Below are 23137 nucleotides of genomic sequence, written 5' to 3'. Positions count from 1 at the left end.
GACTATAACCTGGTGTTGTGTGACTTCTCACATTTGTCCACCCCAGTCCAACACCGGCATCTCCACATCTTGAAATACTGAGAAATACATTTTAAATATTAAAAAAGGTACTCGTGGATCTTTCATAGAATTTCTCATTGTGACTCAGCATTACATAATGTGGGCCTACTAAACCCAACAGCAATTATCCCCCGTATTCCCAGCTGATCTAGAGAGGCCCCCGCATTCTCTGTCTCTCTCTGCCTCTGCTTGCCTCAACAGAACTCTCAGCATCCCATTAACAGGCCATCTTCCCTTCCCAACATCGTTTTTTTAAGCCTCCACAATAGATTGTGACATGCTGCAGATCAACTGCATGCCCTGCAAAAAACTGAACATGTTGTTGCTTCTGTCGGTGACAGCTCCCCAATATTTGAAGCACTTCTGTTTCATATAGTTGATATGCTGATACTTTAGATATGACAAAGTGCGCAACTTAAATACTTTTAGTGCATGTGGCACCCATTCTACCAGCTTAGCTTCATTAGCCACTCGACCAGTTTATGTTGCTCTTCTGGGATCACCCCAGTGGCCTCCATGAAGGTACCATTAGACTGCACGTCTGCTACTGAGTAATCTGCCGCATTGACAAGCATCATGATGTTGGCAACCAGAGGAATCTTCAACAAAGAATGCATGATCCCATTAACAGTCAGTAGTCAATTCCCACCACCTAAGTCACCCTTTCCTTTATGTAATCTGTGTATGCTCAGACAGCACCTGGCCATAGTGGACCATAAACTGCTTGAAGATCATGTTGGCATGACCAATAGGAGGTATGGGCTGCTGCTGCCCGAGGTCTCCAAGTGCCATGTTATTCCTGGAACCAGCCTTATCTTCAGCTGTTGGGCTACTATCCTCTTCATCTGGTATCTTGGCATTTGTGTTTTTATGCATAGGGTGAGGAATTGCAGTTTCCCTATTAATCTCTTAAACCATTAAAAAAATTGGTCAAAACTATTCAGTAAATGTAATCCGTTTCCACAAGAACCATATTATATGGACAGCTGAGGTGTTAACACAAGATGGTAGCAATAAACAGTTGAGAGGACTCCAAGATTTAAGAATATTGCACATAGGTGACATTGGGGAAAAAAATGTTGCCACCTGGGGAATGCAAACTATTAGCTACTCTTGGGCTACCAGCTGCAACTGAGCTGTTACTTTTACTGGATGTGGCACCCACTGTATTTGAAATGTATACCTTACGGTTATATCAAAGATATCAACATATCAGTCTCAGGTTGTATCCAGAGACCAGGAACATCAGAGGCCACTTGTAGTGACAATGCTGTTTGTGGAAAAAGGGAAGGAGAGCTCGTTATAGCTAAGGTTATGGTTATTTGTGACTCCCGAGGTATGGAAAGTGGTCCACGATGTCCAAGGCCTTGTCATGGATTTTGATAATCGGGGAGCAGTACTGTGGGGCGGGGGCAGGTTGGTAGAGGACCTTTGTCTTACAGCTCTACTCGGAGTTCCGACACGGCAAGAGAGCCCCAGGTGGGCAGAGGAAACGCTTCAAGGACACCCTCAAAGCCTCCCTGAAAAAGTGCAAAATCCCCACCGACACCTGGGAATCGCTGGCCCAAGACCTCACAAAGTGGAGGAAAAGCATCCGGGAAGGCACCGAACACCTCGAGTCTCTTCATCGGGAGCAAGCGGAAGCCAAGCGCAAACAGCGGAAGGAGCGCACGTCAACCCAATCACCCCACCCACCCACCCCTTCAACCACCGTCTGCCCCACCTGTGACAGAGATTGTAGGTCCCGCATTGGACTCATCAGTCACCTGAGAACTAATTTTTAATGTGGAAGCAAGTCATCCTCAGTTCCGAGGGACTGTCTAAGAAGAAGAAGGAGGAGTATTTGTGACTCTAAAATTTTTTTACCTTTTTGTTACATTTTAAAATGTTATTTTGGGGTTATATAGTGGATTGATGAGGAAATGGATTGGGAAGAATGTTTTTAAATTAAAGTAATTCAGTGAAAATGTTAAAATTGGTTGAGTGATTTTCTGTAATGTAATTGGTGCCTAACCAAGGTAGAAAGTAACCAAAAGAAACAATTAAAAAGGGAAAAACACACAAGGGTATACTTTCTGGTCATGAAGGGATGGAACAATAGCTCACCAAGATTTGCATTCGTTCAAACCTGGGAATCCATGGGCCGGTGCTCCAGTCAGCAAACAGAAGGGCTCTCACTCACCCTCATTATTCGATGACCCCTTTTATTCTTTAATTCATTTACGGACGATTTGAGTGTAATGAAAGTTGTTTGTGAAAGCTGGCAGGAGGATGACCACAACTTTGAAAATATAGATCTTTTCCTCAATTGTTCTGTATTTACATAGTGAGAAGAAAGCTATAGAACTTGTGGACCCACTTAAAACATATCAGAGTAATTTATTTTCTGACAATACCAATAAGTATATCACTCAAATTTGTAGAATGCACAAGTATGGTGTGCAAACAGGCTCCTGCATCTGTTTGCACCAGATGTAAAATTTTCAGGCGTAATTGCTGGGCAATTAGCCCAACCCTGCACCAGCAATTAGGATTTCAATGTCGGAGTGGATGATCTGTCAAGTCGGAACTTGATAGATTGGAAGTCCGAAATTTAACACATGGCAATCCCAAACTTGCTGTCCATTTCAAAGGCAGTATGACGGCGTTCTCTCAACGCCGCCACACCGACTGCAAATTCTACCCTAAAGTGGCTGTACAGGTTGACTATCCCTTATCCGAAAACCTTGGGACCAGCTGTGTTTCGGTTTTCGGAAATTTTCGGATTTCAGAAGGTATTATTTCAGACTGGGAAACTCTGAACATTAAATTAATTTGGTAATTAGTATTTGTATTTAATTTAAATTTTAAAAGTTCAGGCTACCTCTTGCGACTGTTCCGTGTCTCATTCCCCTTCCTGCTTCTCTGTGCTGCCGCTCAGTGTCTGTTTCCAGCTCCCCCTGCTCCGTGTCTCATTCCCCTTCCTGCTTCTCTGAATTCCTTGACTTAGCGGGGGTCTGGGGCTCGACTGCCGCCGCCAGTTGTGGGAAAGCCGAATATCGGCTGACTCCTACGCTAAGCTGGCCTGCAAATCAGGTCGGGGGGAGAAAAGAATATCGGACGGTCCGCTGCAGCTATCAGATGGGCCGCTGTATTGTTGGGTTCACTCTCCCGGTACCTCCTTCACACTGCCCAGCTTGGCCTGCAATCTCCTACCCAGGAGGGAACTCTGTGACCCTCTGCCCTGCTCACAGGGAAAGGCAGAGATCCCTCAGTCACACTTAACATCGAGAGCGAAGGCCGGCGTGTCGACAATCTGTAGGAATTCTTGTTCTGGGCCCCGGAGGACCACTCCGGTCATGTTTTGCGCCACTTGGGTCATGTCGTGTGCACGACTTATGCTGAACGAAAAAACTTTAGGTTTTCAGAAGTTCGGATAAAGGATAGTCTACCTGTATTTCTTGCTAACTAGTAAGAAAACGTTTGACCAGAATATTTTATTCGACAAAAGTACAAATAGCTGAAGGACTCAGGACATCTCCCTTTCCAGATGTTGTTTGAGGTATTTCTGCAAGAAGTGTGGGAAAAGAAGGTTGCTCTGTGGGTCTCCAGGGTGTCCTCATCATATCAGAAAAAGTGTACACTCAACTTCAGAGGAGATGGCCCAATGTGTTCACGCTGTGGCCAACACCCAAATGACAAATGCATGAGGAAAAAGTTTAATAGCCTCAAGAAGTCTACCCTCCTGTGGTGGAGTTCATCTGCAGATTAGCTTCCTGCAGATCATCACTGCTTCCCAGGTGAAGCAAATTTTCCTCAGACACTTGTACCTGGGTCTGTACACATAGCTGCATGGCTGAAGTTAGTCCGCCTGTGGTGCAATCAAACCTACATTTCATCACTCCTTTAATTTTCTTCTTCCTCCTCAAAATAACAAAAAGACAGGATTATCCCACAACATTCCAATATTCTGATTTTTACTTGGAGAAATCAAGTGCTGCTGCCAAAAGTCAGAGCACAAAAATGCTTTTTTTAAATTCATTCCTGGGATGTGGGCATTACTGGCAATGCCAGCATTTATTGCCCATCCCTAATTGCCCTCGAAGGTGGTGGTTAGCCACCTTCTTGAACCGCTGCAGTCCGTGAGGTGAAAGTATTCCCACAGTGCTGTTAGGGAAGGAGTTCCAGGATTTTGACCCAGCGACGATGAAGGATCGGCGATATATTTCCAAGTCAGGATGGTGTGTGACTTGGAGGGGAACTTGCACCTGCTGCCCTTGTCCTTAGAGATCGCAGGTTTGGGAGGTGCTGTCGAAGAAGCCTTGGCAAGTTGCTGCAGTGCATCTTGTAGATGGTGCACACTGCAGCCACGGTACGCCGGTGGTGGAGGGAGTGAATGTTTAAGGTGGTGGATGGGGTGCCAATCAGGCGGGCTGCTTTGTCCTGGATGGTGTCAAGCTTCTTGAGTGTTGTTGGAGCTGCACTCATCCAGGCAAGTGGAGAGCATTCCATCTCACTCCTTACTTGTGCCTTGTAGATGGTGGAAAGGCTTTGGGGAGTCAGGATGTGAGACACTCGCTGCAGAATACCCAGCCTCTGACCTGCTCTTGTTACCACAGTATTTATGTGGCTGGTCCAGTTAAGTTTCTGGTCAATGGTGACCCCCAGGATGTTGATGGTGAGGGATTCAGCGATGGTTATGCCATTGAATGTGAAGGGGCCATGGTTAGACTCTTGCTTAGAAATCCAGCTCTCAGAAATCCACTTTAAAAATCTACCTTTGTGAAAACTTTAGTGGTCTCTCTTTAAGCAGTCCCTTGTTATCTGCCCAGAAACCACCTGACATCATTTGTTCCATATGGGTGCACTGAGCACATCACGATTTTCTGCGCAAAAAAATCAGGAATTTCCACTTGCACTTGGCGCTATAACATATTTTGTGTGCCAGCCCTTTTAAACTGACCTAAAAGGTCAATTAGAAGATGGCATATTGCACAGAATTGGCGGCGACCCAGCAGATTGATCGCTGCCCCATTTCCCTGCTCCCGCTTGCCGATGTGGAATGGAAAATTTTACCCTAAAGAGCCTTCACCAGTGAGGAAGAAGATAACTGACAATCAATGGTCACAAAGTAGACGACAGTCATGCAAGACAAAAGTATGTTAAATTGAATTTCACTATTTCTGACCCAGATTACATGTCTCCTCGTCAGATGCAATATTGTACAGTACAGTCTGACACGTGAAAAAGACAATTAGCATTCATAGAGGGAATGTGTTTCCCATAATGCATTTCCTTTCATTAGGATCACTAAAATGTTATGCGCCATAGCTGTTGGATGTGTTGCTATTTCAGTTATTCTGGATATTTTTCATGGCAATTATATTTTTATGAAGGTTAGTAATGGTTAACAGTAGTCTTAAATATAGCACTGACCTGGGGAGAAAAGCAACAATCTCAAATTTGGTAGCAATGTCCTCAGGGAAGGTGACAGTAGCAGATGAGGATTGGGTGTAGCAGCCTCGGGGAGAGAAGCAATAGGATCAAGATAGAACTGAGTGAGAGGGGATGCATCAGAAAATAGTACCGTCTGTTCCAATTAGGATCATGTTTTTTTTCCGACTTAAACTGAGTGAGCAATGAGCAATGACAGCTGTTACTTGGCAAACAAAATTATCGTTTCAAGTACAATATCAAATTTATTTCTCCATATCTTGGAACTGCAAAATGATTTCCTTATCTTGCTAGTTCCCTTTGTTTTCTTCACTGCCCCAGATTCTATCCCAACATCACAGTCCAGCCTGTGGACATCATCCTGCACTCTGACTTAATTGGATGCCCACATCAGTAGCATAGGAAGTATTTCTTCAGAGACTGTTGTCCCTGTCCCTTCCCTGATAACTTATTTAGCCTGACTAAAATTCTCCTTTTAGCCAGGTCAGGTATCAATCACCGCTTTGGCTTTCCTTTTTGGACACTTCAACAAACGACTACAAATATACCAAAAAACATCACAATATATTTCCAAACCATCTTTTAATGTACCAATAAAGAAGAAACTTCCACTACATTTAATGACAGCAATGTTTTATTTCACCATGTCTTCAAATGGTTCTTCTGGTCAAAGCAATCTGAATGTTATGATGTAACCATACAAACATTATCACATTGCAGCATCCAGTGGATTCAGACCGCTAAAGCCAACAAACTCAGATTGGGTCTTGGAGTTACTAATATGAATTAACTCTCCATACTCAAAGTAAACGTGGGAATAATTCACGGAGCAACAGAGGCCCGAAATTTCCTTGTGGGGCCCAGAGCAGTGCTCCTGGTCAACCAGGCCCCATTAAGTTTATCTGAAACTTACTTAGCAGGCCTCGCTGGCTTCCCGAGAGGCTAACCTAGCAGGACGGCTGCATTGCTCAGGAGCCAGTTAAAATTCCATTGAGGGCCCATGTACGGCCTGGGACCCCGATTTGCATTTATTAATGAGGCCCTTGTCAGAGTCCAGTGGGAGTCTCATCTGCCATCAAAACCAACAGCGGTAAAATCGCAGATCAGCAGCAATGGAGTGGGAAATGGAGCCGCTCCATGTTAACCGCTCCCCCCCTCTTCTGTTCCCATGGATTGTGAAGAGTGAAAAATCGCCCTTTAAATCACAAGACGGAGAGCCTCAAAATGGAGGTAATGGTGTTGCGCATCTCAGGCAAGGAACAATTGAGTAGGGAGTTACATTCAAACAAACAACATCTGCCTTCTATCAACTTAACAGAAAGTACCATTGACAGTGGCCTGCAAGAAGCCTATGGCACATGCCATTCTGTCCTCTCAGCTAATCAAAGACACCAGGGAAACTCTCTTGCAAAGAGCCAACATGGGCTCGATGGGTCGAATGACCTCCCTCTGTGCTGTAACCATTCTATGATTCCATGAAACAGAAGAGGAACAGACCTCATAGAGTTTTACAGCACAGAAAGAGGCCCTTCGGCCCATCGTGTCAACCTGGGCAGATAACATATTTTCAAATAATATTCAGGATTTTTAGTGGTTTATTATAAAGCTCAATTATTTGACATCATCACAAAATGAGTTGCTTTATCTGTTAGTAATTTGTTTTGACATTTTATAATGGGATCTCCAAATAGCTACAAGAGTAATCAAAAAATTGCTGATCTAGGATTACTTTTTCAATAGAAAATGTATCCAAGGACAAATTTCACTGACATTAAAATAAACAAAAAGTCATTTTCTATGCTGCTGTATCAATACCTGTGGGGTTAATGTGTTTGCAAGAGTATGTGTAAGATTGGGGTCTAGAAATTGGTTCGATCCCTGTGGCGGAATGGGTAGGCCTGAGGCCCACCCGATATTAGGACTCGGACCTCGCTTACATCAGACCGGTGAGCTACAGACGCCTGCTGGGTGTCCCCAGGCAGCTCACAGCGGAGGTGATTTTAATTTTGGGTCCTCAGGTAGATCTTGCAAGAGGGGAGTAAGCGATCAAGAGGGTGGGGGTGCAGTGGCCATCAGTGGCCTATGGTTTTAATGTGGAGCCGGGAGAAGCACTTCAGTAACTCCTAGCTCCACAATCAAGGAAGCATTTTTTTTTAAACTTACATTTTAAAGACCACTGATTAGGCCACATGTAGACCTGGTTCTCCTGCTGTGTTTGAGGCAAACTAGTTAGGTAAAGGTGGCCTCAAACAGGCATTGGGCCCCTTATTTCCATATTAAAAGGGCCTATGTCTGTTTCAGACATGGGCCCTGGACGGCTCTTTTGATGCCTATACCAATATGGTAGGCGGCGCACTTCCTGCTCAGAATGTGTACGTGCATGTCGATCACCATAGTGGACGCTTCATTGAATTTCTAGGCCTGAATATGCAAGCTTCATGTGGAATAAATACAAAGTAGATCCAGTTTTACAAAAAGCATTACGTTAGTAGTCAATGCTGCTATTTATCGAGAATAAAATATTTATTAAATCTATTTATGCAGGCTCAAGTAATCTAATTAACCCAAAAATGAAAATAAATGATAACGAGGGACACATCTGGCAGCTACATCACCGAAGTCTTCCCCGTGGATAAAATGTTCAATACAAGATATTCCAGAATATATTAGGTTTTGTGTTCAAAGATGACTACAGCTGCCAGCGGATTAGCGTATCAGGAACATAGCTGTATTTTAAAAGATTAGAGCCAAAAAAGAATAAAATCTGAATTCCAGAAAAACAATGCACTGAAATTCAGACATTAAAAATACCAGTGCCAGTGCTGATAACACTGCCCCTTAAACAGCTCCTAGATCCATTGCTTTTCCATAACAGACTCTAAACCTGAAGGTCATGAAGGTTCATGGATACTCCAAGTTGACTTCACACTGTCTACAAATTGAAGGTGTTGTTGCATCCCAAATCCATGCCCATGTTTCCCACAACTTCATGCGTAAATCTCTTCATTCAGGTCACTGCCTCTCCCACATCACCAGAACAACCCTAACCAAGGTCACAATAATAATAATAAATAATAATAATAATTCAACTTTGTCATTGTACAATGCACAAGTACATAAACAACGAATGAATAACATTCCTCGTGATTGTGACAATGGTGCAAATAGCTCCTCATACTCCTTAACCTCCCTGAAGCAGTCAACACAGTCAACCATACCATTCTCCTCCAATGCCTCTCCTCAGTTGTCCAGCTCAGTGGGACTGCCCTCGCTTGGTTCCACTCTTACCTATCCAATCCATAGCCCGTGTATCTCTATCAATGGATTCTCTTCCATTATCTTCAGAGTTCCTCAAGGATCTATCTTTGGTCCCCCTCCTCCTGTCTACAAGGGATCCTCTGACAAAATCATCCACAGACATGAGGTCAGCTTCCACATGTACTCTGAAGACACCCAGCTTTACCTCTCCACCACCTCTCAACCCTCGACTCCGTGTTATCAGATTTCTAGTCCAGCATCCAGTCTTGTATAAGGCGGTGGCGTAGTGGTTATGTCACTAGACTAGTAAGCCAGAGGCTTAGTCAAATGCTCTGAGGATATGGGTTCAAATCCCACCACGGCAGCTGGTGGAATTTAAATTCAATTCAATTTAATTCTGGAATTAAATGTTAGTCTTAGTGATGGCGACCATGATACTGAGTCTCAACATTGACTCAGGACCCCATGAGGTCTCATGGCATCAAGTCAAACATGGGCAAGGAAACCTCCTGCTGATTACCACCGACCGCCCTCCCTCAGCTGATGAATCAGTACTCCTTCATGTTGAACACCAATTGGAAGAAGCACTGAGAGTAGCAAGGGCACAAAATGTTCTCTGGGTGGGGGACTTCAATGTCCATCACCAAGAGTGGCTCGGTAGCACCACAACTGACCGAGCTGGCCGAGTCCTAAAGGACATAGCTGCCAGACTGGGTCTGCGACAGGTGGTGAGGGAACCAACATGAGGGAAAAACCTACTTGATCTCGTCCTCACCAATCTACCTGTTGCAGATGCATCTGTCCATGACAGCATTGGTGGAAGTGACCACCGCACAGTCCTTGGGGAGACGAAGTCCCATCTTCATGTTGAGGATACCCTCCACCGTGTTGTGTGGCACTACCACTGTGCTAAATGGGACAGATTTCGAACAGATCTGGCAACTCAAAACTGGGCATCCATGAGGCGCTGTGGGCCATCAGCAGCAGCAGAATTGTATTCAACCACAATCTGTAACCTCATGGCCCGGCATATCCCTTACTCTACCATTACCATCAAGCCGGGAGATCAACCCTGGTTTAACGAAGAGTGCAGGACAGCATGCCGGGAACAGCATCAGGCATACCGAAAAATGAGGTGTCAACCTGGTGAAGCTACAACACAGGACTACTTGCATGCCAAGCAACATGCGATAGACAGAGCTAAGCGATCTCACAACCATCGGATCAAATCAAAGCTCTGCAGTCCTGCCACATCCAGTCATAAGTGATGGTGGACAATTAAACAGTTAACAGGAGGAGGAGGCTCCAAAAATACCCCCATCCTCAATGATGGTGGAGCCCAGCACGTGAGTGCAAAAGACAAGGCTGAAGCATTTGCAACTATCTTCAGCCAGAAGTGCCGAGTGGATGATCCATCTCGGCCTCCTCCTGAGGTCCCCAGCATCACAGATGCCAGTCTTCAGCCCATTCAATTCACTCCACGTAATGTCAAGAAACGGCTGAAGACACTGGATACTGCAAAGGCTATGGGCCCTGACAACATTCCGGCAATAGTACTGAAGACTTGTGCTCCAGAACTAGCTGCGCCCCTAGCCAAGCTGTTCCAGTACAGCTACAACACTGGCATCTACCCGGCAATGTGGAAATTTGCCCAAGTATGTCCTGTCTACAAAAAGCAGGACAAATCCGACCCGGCCAATTACCGTCCCATCAGTCTACTCTCAATCATCAGCAAAGTGATGGAAGGTGTCGTCGACAGTGCTATCAAGCGGCACTTACTCAGCAATAACCTGCTAAGTGACACCCAGTTTGGGTTCCGCCAGGGCCACTCAGCTCCTGACCTCATTACAGCCTTGGTCCAAACATGGACAAAAGAGCTGAGCTCAAGAGGTGAAGTGAGAGTGACTGCCCTTGACATCAAGGCAGCATTTGATCGAGTGTGGCATCAAGGAGCCCTAGCAAAACTGAAGTCAATGGGAATCAAGGGGAAAACTCTCCATTGGTTGGAATCATACCTGGCACAAAGGAAGTTGGCTGTGGTTGTTGGAGGTTATTCATCTCAATCACATGACATCACTGCAGGAGTTCCTCAGGGCAGTGTCCTAGGCCCAACCATCTTCAGCTGTTTCATCAATGACCTTCCGTCCATCATAACGTCAGAAGTGGGGATGTTCGCTGATGATTGCACACTGTTCAGCACCATTCGAGACTCGTCAGATACTGACGCAGTCCGTGTCCATATGCAGCAAGACCTGGACAACATTCAGACTTGGGCTGACAAGTAACATTCGCACCACACAAGTGCCAGGCAATGACCATCTCCAACAAGCGAGACTCTAACCATCTCCCCTTGACATTCAATGGCATTACCATCGCTGAATCCCCCACTATCAACATCCTGGGGGTTACCATTGATCAGAAACTGGTCTGGACCAGCCATATAAATACTGTGGCTACAAGAGCAGGCCAGAGGCTGGGAATTCTGCGGCAAGTGTCTCACCTCCTGACTCCCCAAAGCCTTTCCACCATCTACAAGGCACAAGTCAGGAGTGTGATGGAATACTCTCCACTTGCCTGGATGAGTGCAGCTCCAACAACACTCAAGAAGCTCGACACCATTCAGGATAAAGCAGCCCGCTTGATTGGCACTTGATCCACCACCTTCAACATTCACTCCCTCCACCACCGGTGCACTGTGGCTGCAGTGTGTACCATCTACAAGATGCACTGCAGCAACTCGCCAAAGCTCCTTCAACAGCACCTTCCAAACCTGCGACCTCTACCACTTAGAAGGACAAGGGCAGCAGACGCATAGGAACATCACCACCTACAAGTTCCCCTCCAAGCCACACACCATCCTGACTTGGACCTGTATCGCCGTTCCTTCACTGTCGCTGGGCCAAAATCCTGGAACTCCCTTCCTAACAGCATTGTGGGTGTAGCTACACCATATGGACTGCAGCGGTTCAAGGCGGCGGCTCACCACCATCTTCTCAAGGGCAATTAGGGATGGGCACTAAATGCAGGCCTAGCCAGCGATGCCCACATCCCACCAATGAATAAAAAAAGTCACAATTTCCTTCAGCTAAACATTGGGAATACCATTCCCCCAAAACAACATTGTTAAATGTTTTGTACATAAGATTAATCTATATCTGTATATAAAATCTACATGAAGTGTTAACTCACTCTACCCCCAGAGGATTCCTGTGCCAATGATTAGTATTATGAATGGACCCCAACAAAACCTAATATTTGTCCATTTTTTGCCCATTAATAATTTTCAATTTGAAGTTAGGATTTTCAGCATCGAAGCAAGTAATGTTCTTTTTTTTTCAATGAGAGGGACATTGCACTATCCACAATTTTAAAAAATCAACCAAAGTCACAGGCATGCAAAGAGCAATGCCTATCAATTGGAAATAGTTTGCATCAGATTTGCTTCATATCCCCCACTAATATAAATATGTTTAAAAGCAATAAAACCCAAGAGTTTATCAACAAATATCACTATTTTTTCAGCAATCCAGATTAGTTGGAGAAAATTTGTGTTCCATGTATATTTTATATATATGTACACATACAGGTCAATTGTCATCATTTTGTGTTTCTTTGAGGCACAGTGTCTTTCTATTCTAGTGAAAAAGATGAATGACCCGTCAACAAAAACAGAATGCTGTAGATTTAGGCCATTACTAAGGAATTCCGGTTACTTTCATGTAGCCCTGGGTTCCATTATATTCAACAAATCTTGTAGTTTCTTTAATTCCCTAATTATTACTTAACTGCCAGATACAACTCTCCTGCCCCAAACTCATGAATCCCAACAACATTGACCTAATAAATTGTGAATGGTTCGCATTACCCAGGAAGTGATTTTGGTAACCTTGACCCAAATGAAGCGTAATTGTGTTGCTTTAAAAAAGCAATAACAATTAACAGTGAAATGATTAAGGTAATTAGCAGCCTAAATTTGTGAAAATCAAATAGAACCAATTATAGTAATGAATACTTAACATAATATACCGAGAAGCTGTTAATGCAGCAATTAATCATGCAAAGTATGCTCAATTTTGAAATACACTTTCATTGTAAAACAATCCCTTAAGTACGGAACGACCGACCAACTTCTTATTACAATGATGGTATTTCTTTTGGTTGGTTTTCATGATTTGTATTGCAACCATTCTAAATAAAGTCTACAAAAAAATCCCAGTTAACCATTTGAACTGTCTTTAAAAAGCCTGGTGATGTCTGCGTTGTCCTAGTTTGTAGCAAGAAAGAAGTCATAGTGAAGTCTATCATAAAGTAACACATCAGTAACAGTAAAAATGGAGGTCCATAAATTGATTCTAATAAAAAATTACATCAGATTTAATCTTGAATGGACTTAATGCTGTAGTTCTCATCTATAAATATTAAGAGTCTGCATTTGAATCATAGACAACATAATAAGTAATTGAAATCTTGCTATTGTGATGGATAACTCATTCAGATGACTATTTACAATCTATATTAATGACTTGGATGAAGGGATTAAGTGTAATGTAGCCAAATTTGCTGATGATACAAAGGTAGGTGGGAAAGCAAGTTGTAAGGAGGACACAAAAGCTGAAATTTTGCCGGCGCTCAGAGTGCGGGTTTGGAGGCAGGACCACTGTCAAACATCACAAAGATTGACAGCGGGCAGGAAACACACCGTCAACCCACCTCCAATCAATCTTCCCAAGTGTCAGGTCCCCGATTTGCGCATGGACACGACACCTAGCAGCAGGAAGAGGATTATAGCCACTTAATTGTCTGTTAACAGGTACTTGATAGTTGTTAACAGGTTTTTTTTTTCCAATTTTGTCGCTTCTAGCTGGGGTTTCCCGACGTCTGGACACCACGCCAGGTAAGTGTGGCATGTTGAGCCTGCTGTAATGTTTCTGCATTGATGACCACTGCAGAAGTGGTGTGAAGGATCCAATGGTACACTGGTGAGTTTCAGAGGTAAGAAAATGTTGAGACAATCATTTTTAATGCATTTACACTTTTCTGTAGGTAACAAGTTTTGAATTGGATATCTAGTCCCACCTCATTGGGAGAACCTCTCTCACCAGCGACAGATCGCTTCTGTAACCTCATCTGCAGCTGCCATCTGTTCTAGCCTAAGGAGGGAGTCACTGGAGAGCCTGGGTGCAAGAGCTCACCTTTGTACAGTGATTTTCAGTGTTTACAGCACCTCAATGCTGTCAAACACAGAAATGAGCTGTCAAAAAAAATTGTGCATGGCCCCTTTAAGAAAACCAGCAGATGACGCGTCATCAAATGACATCATCTGACCAACTTCCTCCCAACAAGGTCAATCGACGTAAAATCACATCAGTGGCCTGGATGCAGTTGGGGGCGGGACTGGAACCCGGAAGCCAGCTGACCGCTCCCAAGCCGCATCCAATGACAAAATTGCGGCCAAAGAGTCTACAAAGGGATATAGAGAAGTTAAATGAGTAGGTAAAAATTTAACAGATGGAGTATAATGTGGGAAAATGTGAGGTTATTCACTTTGGTAGGAAGAATAAAAAAGCAAATTATTATTATTTAAATGGAGAGAGACTACAAAATGCTGCAGTACAGAGGGATCTGGGGAACTTTGTACGTGAAACACAAAGTTAGCATGCAGGGTAGGAAGGCAAATGGAATGTTGGCCTTTATTGCAAGGGGGATGGAGTATAAAAGTAGGGAAGTCTTGCTACAACTGTACAGGGCGTTGGTGAGACCACGCCTGGAGTACTGCGTAGAGTTTTGGTCTCCTTATTTAAAGGAGGGATATACTTGCATTGGAAGCAGGTCAGAGAAGGTTCACCAGGTTGATTCCTGAGATGATGGGGTTGTCTTATGAAGAAAGGTTGAGCAGGTTGGGCCTATACTCATTGGAGTTCAGAAGAATGAGGTGATCTTATTGAAACAAGATTCCGAGGGGGGCTTGACAGGGTAGATGCAGAGAGGATGATTCCACTTGTGGGGGAATCTAGAACTAGGGGGCATAGTTTCAGAATAAGGGGTCGCCCATTTAAAACGGAGATGAGGAGGAATTTTTTCTCTCAGAGGGTCGTGAATCTTTGGAATTTTCTACTCCAGAGAGCTGTGGAGGCTGGGTCATTGAATATATTTAAGGTGGAGATAGACAGATTTTTGAACTATAGGGTAGTCAAGGGTTATACAGAGCAGGCAGGAAAGGGGAGTTGAGGCCAAAATCAGATCAGCCATGATCTTATTGAATGGCGGAGCAGGCTCGAGGGGCCAAATGGCCTACACCTGCTCCTATTTCTTGTGTTCCTATGTTCTTATGACCACCATCTTTACAATAGTGAAACTTGATGCTATATCAGTAGCAAGGACTTAATCCCATTAAGAAATACCAGATAGCAGCTTAAGGTTGTGGGCCCCGAAATGGTAATCTAAGATATCTTGATTATTGAAAAATTAAAAGACTTTCGCTGTGACTTATATAGACAGAAGAAAGCTAGAGTCAAATGGATTAAATCTTTACAAAGTGACTCACTAAATCCACAGTTGCATGGATCAGATAAGATGCCCATGACCTTTTGCTTTCAATTTTCTTCTCATCATAAAGAGGTCTAGAAATCTGAGAATGTGTAGGTAACCCAGGGAAAGATTAATGCATAAAATAGATGCTGACTGCACATCAATTATATTGTATGTACTGAGAGTGGCTACTTTCCCCTGCAGCTGCAGAATATTAATGAGCATGTTCAGGAAAAGCAAAACAAATTTAGATGCACTGTAGTTGGAAATTAGAGAGACAGATAGAAACTAAATTAAGGGCTGAATAATGGGATACAGTAAAAACCATACAATTACATAAACTCTGTTAGTGTTCTTTTGACAGATAACAAGTTCCTGTGAAAAGTGAAAATGGTTGCAAACTGTATGCCTTAACAGATTATTTGAATTCAGAAAATTATTCCATCTTGCAGGAGCTGGGGAGTCAACATAATGTTGGTAACAGCCCAGTACAGGATAATGGAATCTTCAGAATGTCATTCATAATTGCATAGCATAGTGGTTATGTTACTAGACTAGTAATCTCGATGCCTGGACTAAATAACCTGGAAACGCAGGTTCAAATCCCACCATGGCAGTTTGTGAATTTGAATTCAGTTAATTAAATAAATCTGCAATAAATAGCTATTATCAGTAATGGAGCTCTCAGATTGTCATAAAAACCTGCCGTCCTTACCTGGTCTGGCTGATTTCCGACTCCAGACCCACAGCAATATCTTGCCTCTTAACTGCCCTGTGAAATGGCCTAGCAAGCCATTCAAAACCTGATGGACCACCCGGCATCGACTGAGGCATCAGATTCGAACAACACAAAGGCACACCAAGGTCGGACGACCCTGCAAAGTCCTCCTCACTAATATCCGATGAACAACACTCAAGAAGCTCAACACCATCCAGGACAAAGCAGCCTGCTTGATCAGCACACCATCCACCACCTTGAGCATTCGCTCCCTGCGCAACGTAGCTGCAGCAACTCGCCAAGGCTGCTTCGACAGCACATCCCGAACCTACAACACAGAGGTATATTAGACAGCACCTAGAGGACCAAGGGCAGCAGGTGCATGGGAACACCCCACCTCCAAGTTCCCCAAGTTATACACCACTCTGATTTGGAAATACATCGCCATTCCTTCATCGTCGCTGGGTCAAAATCCTGGAACTGCCTCCCTAACACGGTTCAAGAAGGTGGCAGAACATCACCAGTCAAGGGCAATTAGGGATGTCCACATCCTGTGAATGAATAAATCATTTTTTTTTTTTTTTTTTATAAATACTGAATACAGTGGGGTCCCCCAGGGTTCGGTATTAGGACCATTGCTTTTCCTATTTTATATATATGACCTGGATATGAGTATAGGGAGTACGATTTCAACGTTTCTGGATGGTACAAAACATGGTAATATAGTAAATAGTGAGGAGGATAGTAGCAGAGTTGAGAAGGGCTTAGGTAGGCTGGTGAAATGAGCAGGCAGATGCACTTTGCGAGAAACAACATGGAGAGACAGTATAATCTAAAATGGTACTATTTTTAGGAGGGTGCAACTGCAGAGGGGGTACATATTCACAAATCTTTCAAGGTGACAGGGCAAGTTGATAAGGCAGTTAAGAAACTATATGGGATACTTGGCTTTGTAAATAGGGGCATTGAAATTATTAAGTTCTCTTCAAGCACAAATGCTACCTACCATCACTTAAACTAAAATAAAAACAGAAAATGCTGGAAATACTCAGCAGGTCGGGCAGCATCTGTGGAGAGAGAAACAGAGTTAACGTTTCAGGTCGATGACCCTTCAGATGCTGCCTGATCATTTCCAGCATTTTCTGTTTTTATTTCCGATTTCCAGCATCCACAGTATTTCGCCTTTGTATCACTTAAACTAAGATGCAGATGACAATGTCCATCGATGCACATAAATGGAAAGTATTTTCTCCTTCTGGATGTGGGAAGCACACAGACGACCAAAATACGCTGCATTTATATAGAGCAGAGTACTGCATTTCCATTCCAAAACCGCGAGTCATCCAGCCAATATTCAAGTTTAGCCACATTCTATCCACAATTCTTACTGCTTTCTCAGCCAGACGACCTGTCGCACTTTACTCAGGGTATGGAAATATTAACAAATAGACACTTCTCCTTCACAAGTTGCACCTTCTGTTAGGTGACGATGGGTGCAATTACACTGCAACTGCAGCGATAGTGCCAAGTGTTTGGGCTTCACACATATCCTGCCGTTAGTGTAAATGTAGCCTCAATCTGGCTTTAGACTGGAATAAAGCTGAGAGAGACTCTGGAGGAAGCAATCTTATTCTGCTGCACTTGGGAGTCAGTTCTTAGCACCCAATTTATACTTTTAGCTTTGCACTGACGCTAAAATTGTGAGGTGTAAATGCTCCCTATAAATCAATGTTGCTTGATTAATAAGTGTTAAGAACAATTCAATCTAGATATTTTATCATAACGTTTGCGGAGAGAAGGAGGGTTTGATTGCCCACCTCAAGTTCTATGTTTAAAGTGAATCTTCAACCCAAACTCAGCTAATTTGTTCCTAATTAGGAATCACTTCAAGAAATCAAACAGGTCTGTTGAGTTTACTAAATGTAATAATATTGACTGCAGTGGCAATGATTTGGCTATCCTAACTAAACATTGCTAATAGAAGTTCTGTTAGACAAACTGTAGTTAGAATAATAGCTTGGAAATTACTGTTGCTGATATTAGTGGATAGACATTTTGTAGGATTATTTTTTTTAAATGGAAGTCTGCGGACAAAAAAGTGAGCAGGTTAAGCATCCATCTGCTAATATTGCGTAATATTTAGATTGGTAAATTGATGGTGGTAATGTAGAAGTGCCTGTCCCAGAGCACACTACACCACTGTTTGAATAAAGGCATTTGGTGGCTGTAAGGCAGTAAAAATCAGTCAAAATGGGGGTGTTATAAATACAACTGAATCCCTTACATAACCATACATAATTAAGGTTGCAGTTGTATTGCCAATTTGCATTGATGGTTTCAAGTAATCATCAATGCACAAGTGGTAATCTAACACAAGAGCTGGTCAGCAACCTGACTCTTGCATGCACTGAAGCCGTGAGGTGCGAGATCATCTTGATTTCACGCAAGGTGCAATATAACTCCAGCTCGACACCAAATTTTAAAATCTGGGAACTTCAGAAACCTATTTTTCAATCTCTGAGCCACCCACACTCTCTTAACATTAAAAAACACTATCTGGGGAGTAGAACTCTGAAGTATACATCCACAATGCATTTGTCATAGACTTCAGTAGGACCTTCACTGAGGTGCCACTGGTAGTATAACTCCAGTCTGTGTAATTGAGGGTCTCATTCCAGTGCTATGAATGAGACCTGACTTTAGTACAACTGGGGCCTGAAATAATTCTGCAATTGACCTAGAGATTTAAAGAAAGAACTTGCACTTAAAAAGGGCCAGGCACAACCATGAATTACTTTTAAAGTGACATAAATGATCTGTTAATCTGTTTTGGTGTTGTTGGTTGAGGGATTAATGTTGGGTATGACATCGGGAGAACTCCTTGCTCATCTTCGAATAGTGCCATGTGATCTTTTACATCCATCTCAACAAGCAGAGAGGTCCTCAGTTTAACATCTCATCTGAAACAATTAGTTAAAACAAAACAATTTAAATACTAGCCTATTCTAACTACAGTTTGTCTAACAGAACTTCTATTAGCAATGTTTAGTTAGGATAGCCAAATCATTGCCACTGCAGTCAATATTATTACATTTAGTAAATTCAACAGACATGTTTGATCTCTTGAAGTGATTCCTGATTAGGAACAAATTAGCTGAGTTTGGGTTGAAGATTCACTTTAAATATAGAACTTGAGGTGGGCAATCAAACCTTCCTTCTCTTCGCAAACGTCATGATAAAATATCTAGATTGAATTGTTCTTAACACTATTATTAATCAAGCAATGTTGATTTATCTAACCTATGGTACCCACCTGAAAATAGTCCATCTTAATTTAATTGCCCTAAATTTACATACATTTGCCAGGTGTAATTTGAGTACATCCAGATAGAATGGGAGGAGACTTGTGTAGAGTAAACACCAGAACAGACTAGTTAGATAGAATTTCTTAGATTACATAGAATATACAGCACACAAACAGGCCATTCAGCCCAACTAGTCCATGCCGGCATTTATCTCCACAGAGCCTCCTCCCATCATTCCTCATCCAACTATCAGCATAACCCTTCCCTTCTCCCTCACACGCTTATCTAGCCTCCCCTTAAATGCATCTATACTATTCACCTCAACCACTCCCTGTGGAAGCGAGTTCAACATTCTCACCACTCTCTGGGTAAAGAAGTTTCTTCCGATTCCCTATTGGATTTCTTGGTGACTATCTTGTATGGATAGCCATTAGTTTTGCTCATCCCCACAAATGGAAACACTTTGTGTCTACTCTACCAAAACTTTTCAGCCTTCTCTTTTCACACAGCCTGTCCATCCTTTTCAAATAAGTATAACTTCACATTTCTGGTATCATCTTTGTAAATCTTTTTTGCAACCTCTCCAGTGCCTCTATATCCTTTCTATAATATGGCAACTAGAACTGTACACAGTATTCCAAGTGTGGTCTAACCAAGGTTCAATACAAATTTAGTATTACATCTCTACTTTTCAATTCTATCCCTCTAGAAATAAACCCTAGTGCTTGGTTTGCTTTTTACGGCCTTATTAATCTATGTCGCTACTTCTAGTGATTTGTGTATTTGTACTCTCATATCCCTTTGATCCTCTACCCCATTTAGATTCTTATTTTCCAAGTAATGTGACCTTTTTTTTTTTAAACCGAAATGTAATAGAAGATAGGAGCAGGAGTAGGCCATTCGGCCCCTCGAGCCTGCTCCACCATTTAATGAGATCATGGCTGATCATCCAAATTCAGTACCCTGTCCCTGCTTTCTCCCCATATCCCTTGATCCCTTTAGCCTTAAGAAATATATCTAACTCCTTCTTGAATATATTTAATAAGTTGGCCTCAAATGCCTTCTGTGGTAGAGAATTCCACAGGTTCACCACTCTCTGGGTGAAGAAATTCCTCCTCATCTCTGTCCTAAATGGCTTACCCCTTATCTTTAGACTGTGACCCCTGGTTCTGGACTCCCCCGCCATTGGGAACATCCTTCCTGCATCTAGTCTGTCCAGTCCTGTCAGAATTTTAAGTTTCAATGAGATCCCCTCTCATTCTTCTAAACTCCAGCGAATATAAGCCCAATCGACCCAATCTCTCCTCATACGTCATTCCTGCAATCCCAGGTATCAGTCTGGTGAATCTTCGCTGCACTCCCTATATGGCAAGAACATCCTTCCTCAGATAAGGCGATCAAAACTGCACACAATACTCAAGGTGTGGTCTCACCAAGGCCTTGTACAACTGCAGCAAGACATCCTTGCTCCTGTACTCGAATCCTCTCACTATGAAGGCCAACATACCATTTGTCTTCTTAACTGCCTGCTGCACCTGCATGCTTACCTTCAGCGACTGGTGCACAAGGACACCCAGGTCTCATTGCACTTCCCCTTTTCCCAATCTATTGCCATTCAGATAATAATCTGTCTTCCTGTTTTTGCCACCAAAGTGGATAACCTCACATTTATCCACATTATACTGCATCTGCACAATCACCCAACCTGTCCAAAGCATACTGGAATTTCTCGGCATCCTCCTCACAGCACACACGCCCACCCAGCTTTGTGTCTTCACACTTATGTGTTGAAATTAATTTGCCAGTGATATGCCCATTCTGCAAGTTTATTCATGTCTCCTTGTAATTTGTTACAGTCCACTTCAGTATTGACTATCCCCCCAATTTGGTGTCATCTGCAAATTTAGAAATTGTGTTTGATTCCAAAGTCTAAATTGTTAATATAAATTGTGAGCAACAGTGGTCCCTGCACTGATCCTTGTGCGACCCCACGTTCCCCCCTCTGCCACTCTTTACCCCTACTTTCTGTCTTGCAGCCAGCTAGCTATCCATTCTGCTACTTGTCCCTTGACTCTGCATGCTCTGACCTTATTCATTTGTCTATTATGTGACACCTTATTGAAAGCCTTTTGAAAATCTAGATAAATTACATTGACTGCATTACCCTTGTCTATTCTCTCAGTTATCTCTCCAAAGAATTCAATGAGATTGGTCCAGTAAGACTTTACTTTTGAAATCCATGCTGATTATTTTTGTTATAATATTTTTGATTTCCAGATGTTTTTCTATTTTCTTCTTTAGTAGGGATTCCATTACTTTTCAACCACCAATGTTAAGCTAACTGGCCTATAGTTCCTTGGACAAGTTCTATCGCCCTTCTTAAATATAGGTATAATAATGTTAGTTATCCACCAGTCCTCTGGCACTTCTACATATTTAATAATTCATTAGAAAAAAAGTGAATAGTGCCTTTGCTCTCTCTTTAGATTATTTTAAAATGTACAGATGCAATTCATCCAGACCAGGAATTTTGTCCTCTTCGAGTTAGATTAGTTAATTTTCTATTTCTCCTCTGTATTTTAAATGCAGTTATATCATTTCTAATTTCATCTTCCAATGTCATGTTCACCTGATCAGTCACCCTAGTAAATACTGAAGCAAAGTAATTATTTAATATTTCTGCCATTTCGCTATCGCTGCCTGTGATTTTATCCTGTCCATCCCTTAGTGGCCTGATTCCTATCCCAACTTTCCTTTTTTTTAAAATTTCTGTGCCTGCAGAATATTTTACCATTTTGTTTTATGTTTCTTGATAATTTAATTTCATAGATCCTCTTTGCCTTCCTAATGTATTTTTTAAATTATCTCCTAATCTCTTCATATTCTCCCTTGTCATGCTCTCCCTTGCTGTCCATGTACTTAATGAATGCCTCTTCCCTTACCCTCAATTTTTCCCTCATGTCTTTATTCATCCATGGTATCTCATTTGTGTTTAGTTTTTTTTTTAACAAAATATATTTTTCCTGGACTCTGTTGAACTCCATTTTAAATGTTTCCCACTGCTGTTCTACATCATTGTTTGCCAATATCATTACCCATTTTATTTTCCCAAGTTCTATTCTCGGTCCCTCAAAATTGGCTTTTCTCCAATCTGTTACCCTGGTCTTTGTCATGCTTATGTCCTTGTCAATTATTATCTTAAAAAGTGTGTTTATGATCACTATTACATAGATGTTACCCTACTTTTACTCCTCTTATCTGCTCTGGTTCATTCCCCATTACTAGATCCTGTAGCGAATCCACCTTTGTTGGGCTTCTTACATACTGGATTAGAAAGGAGTCCTGTACATAATGTAGAACTCCATTCCTTTGTCCCCTTTACCTACCTCTTCTGGCCAATTAATTTCAGGGTAGTTGAAATCCCCCATGATTACTATTATGTTTTTTATTCATTTCCCTAATTTGTTTACATATTTCTTCCTCCACCTGCCTTCTACTATTAGGTGGTCCATAGACTACCCCTATTAGTGTGACTACCCCCATTAGTGTGATAGATCTATTTTTACCTTTTATCTCTATCCACATGGATTCTATTTCTCGCTTACGGATGGCTGTGTCACTTTTTTCTACTGACATTATATATTATCTCTAATAAGTACAGCTACTCCAACTCCCATTTTTCCCCCTCTATCTTTTCTAAATATGTTATATCCTGCAATGGTTAATTCCCAGTCCTGATTTTTCTGTAGCCATGTCTCAGTAATCCCTACTAATAGCAGATTCCTCACAACGTACTATTGCTTCCAGTTCCCCTGTTTTATTACAGACAGTGTGT

The 23137-nt window shown here is 42.4% G+C and overlaps 1 protein-coding gene across 5 annotated transcripts in view; it reads right to left on the bottom strand.

Moving 5' to 3' along the window:
- Positions 1-23137, bottom strand: part of LOC147105213 (chemokine-like protein TAFA-5) — a 386891-nt gene that overhangs the window by 284394 nt on the left and 79360 nt on the right. The window lies entirely within an intron of this gene.

Source organism: Somniosus microcephalus, chromosome 18, assembly GCF_052327205.1.
Source record: "Somniosus microcephalus isolate GS21.2 chromosome 18, FLI_Smic_1.0, whole genome shotgun sequence".
In the NCBI taxonomy this organism is placed as follows: Eukaryota; Metazoa; Chordata; class Chondrichthyes; order Squaliformes; family Somniosidae; genus Somniosus; species Somniosus microcephalus.
The sequence above is the reverse complement of the archived record's forward strand: the minus strand, read 5'-3'. Positions and strand labels throughout refer to the sequence as shown.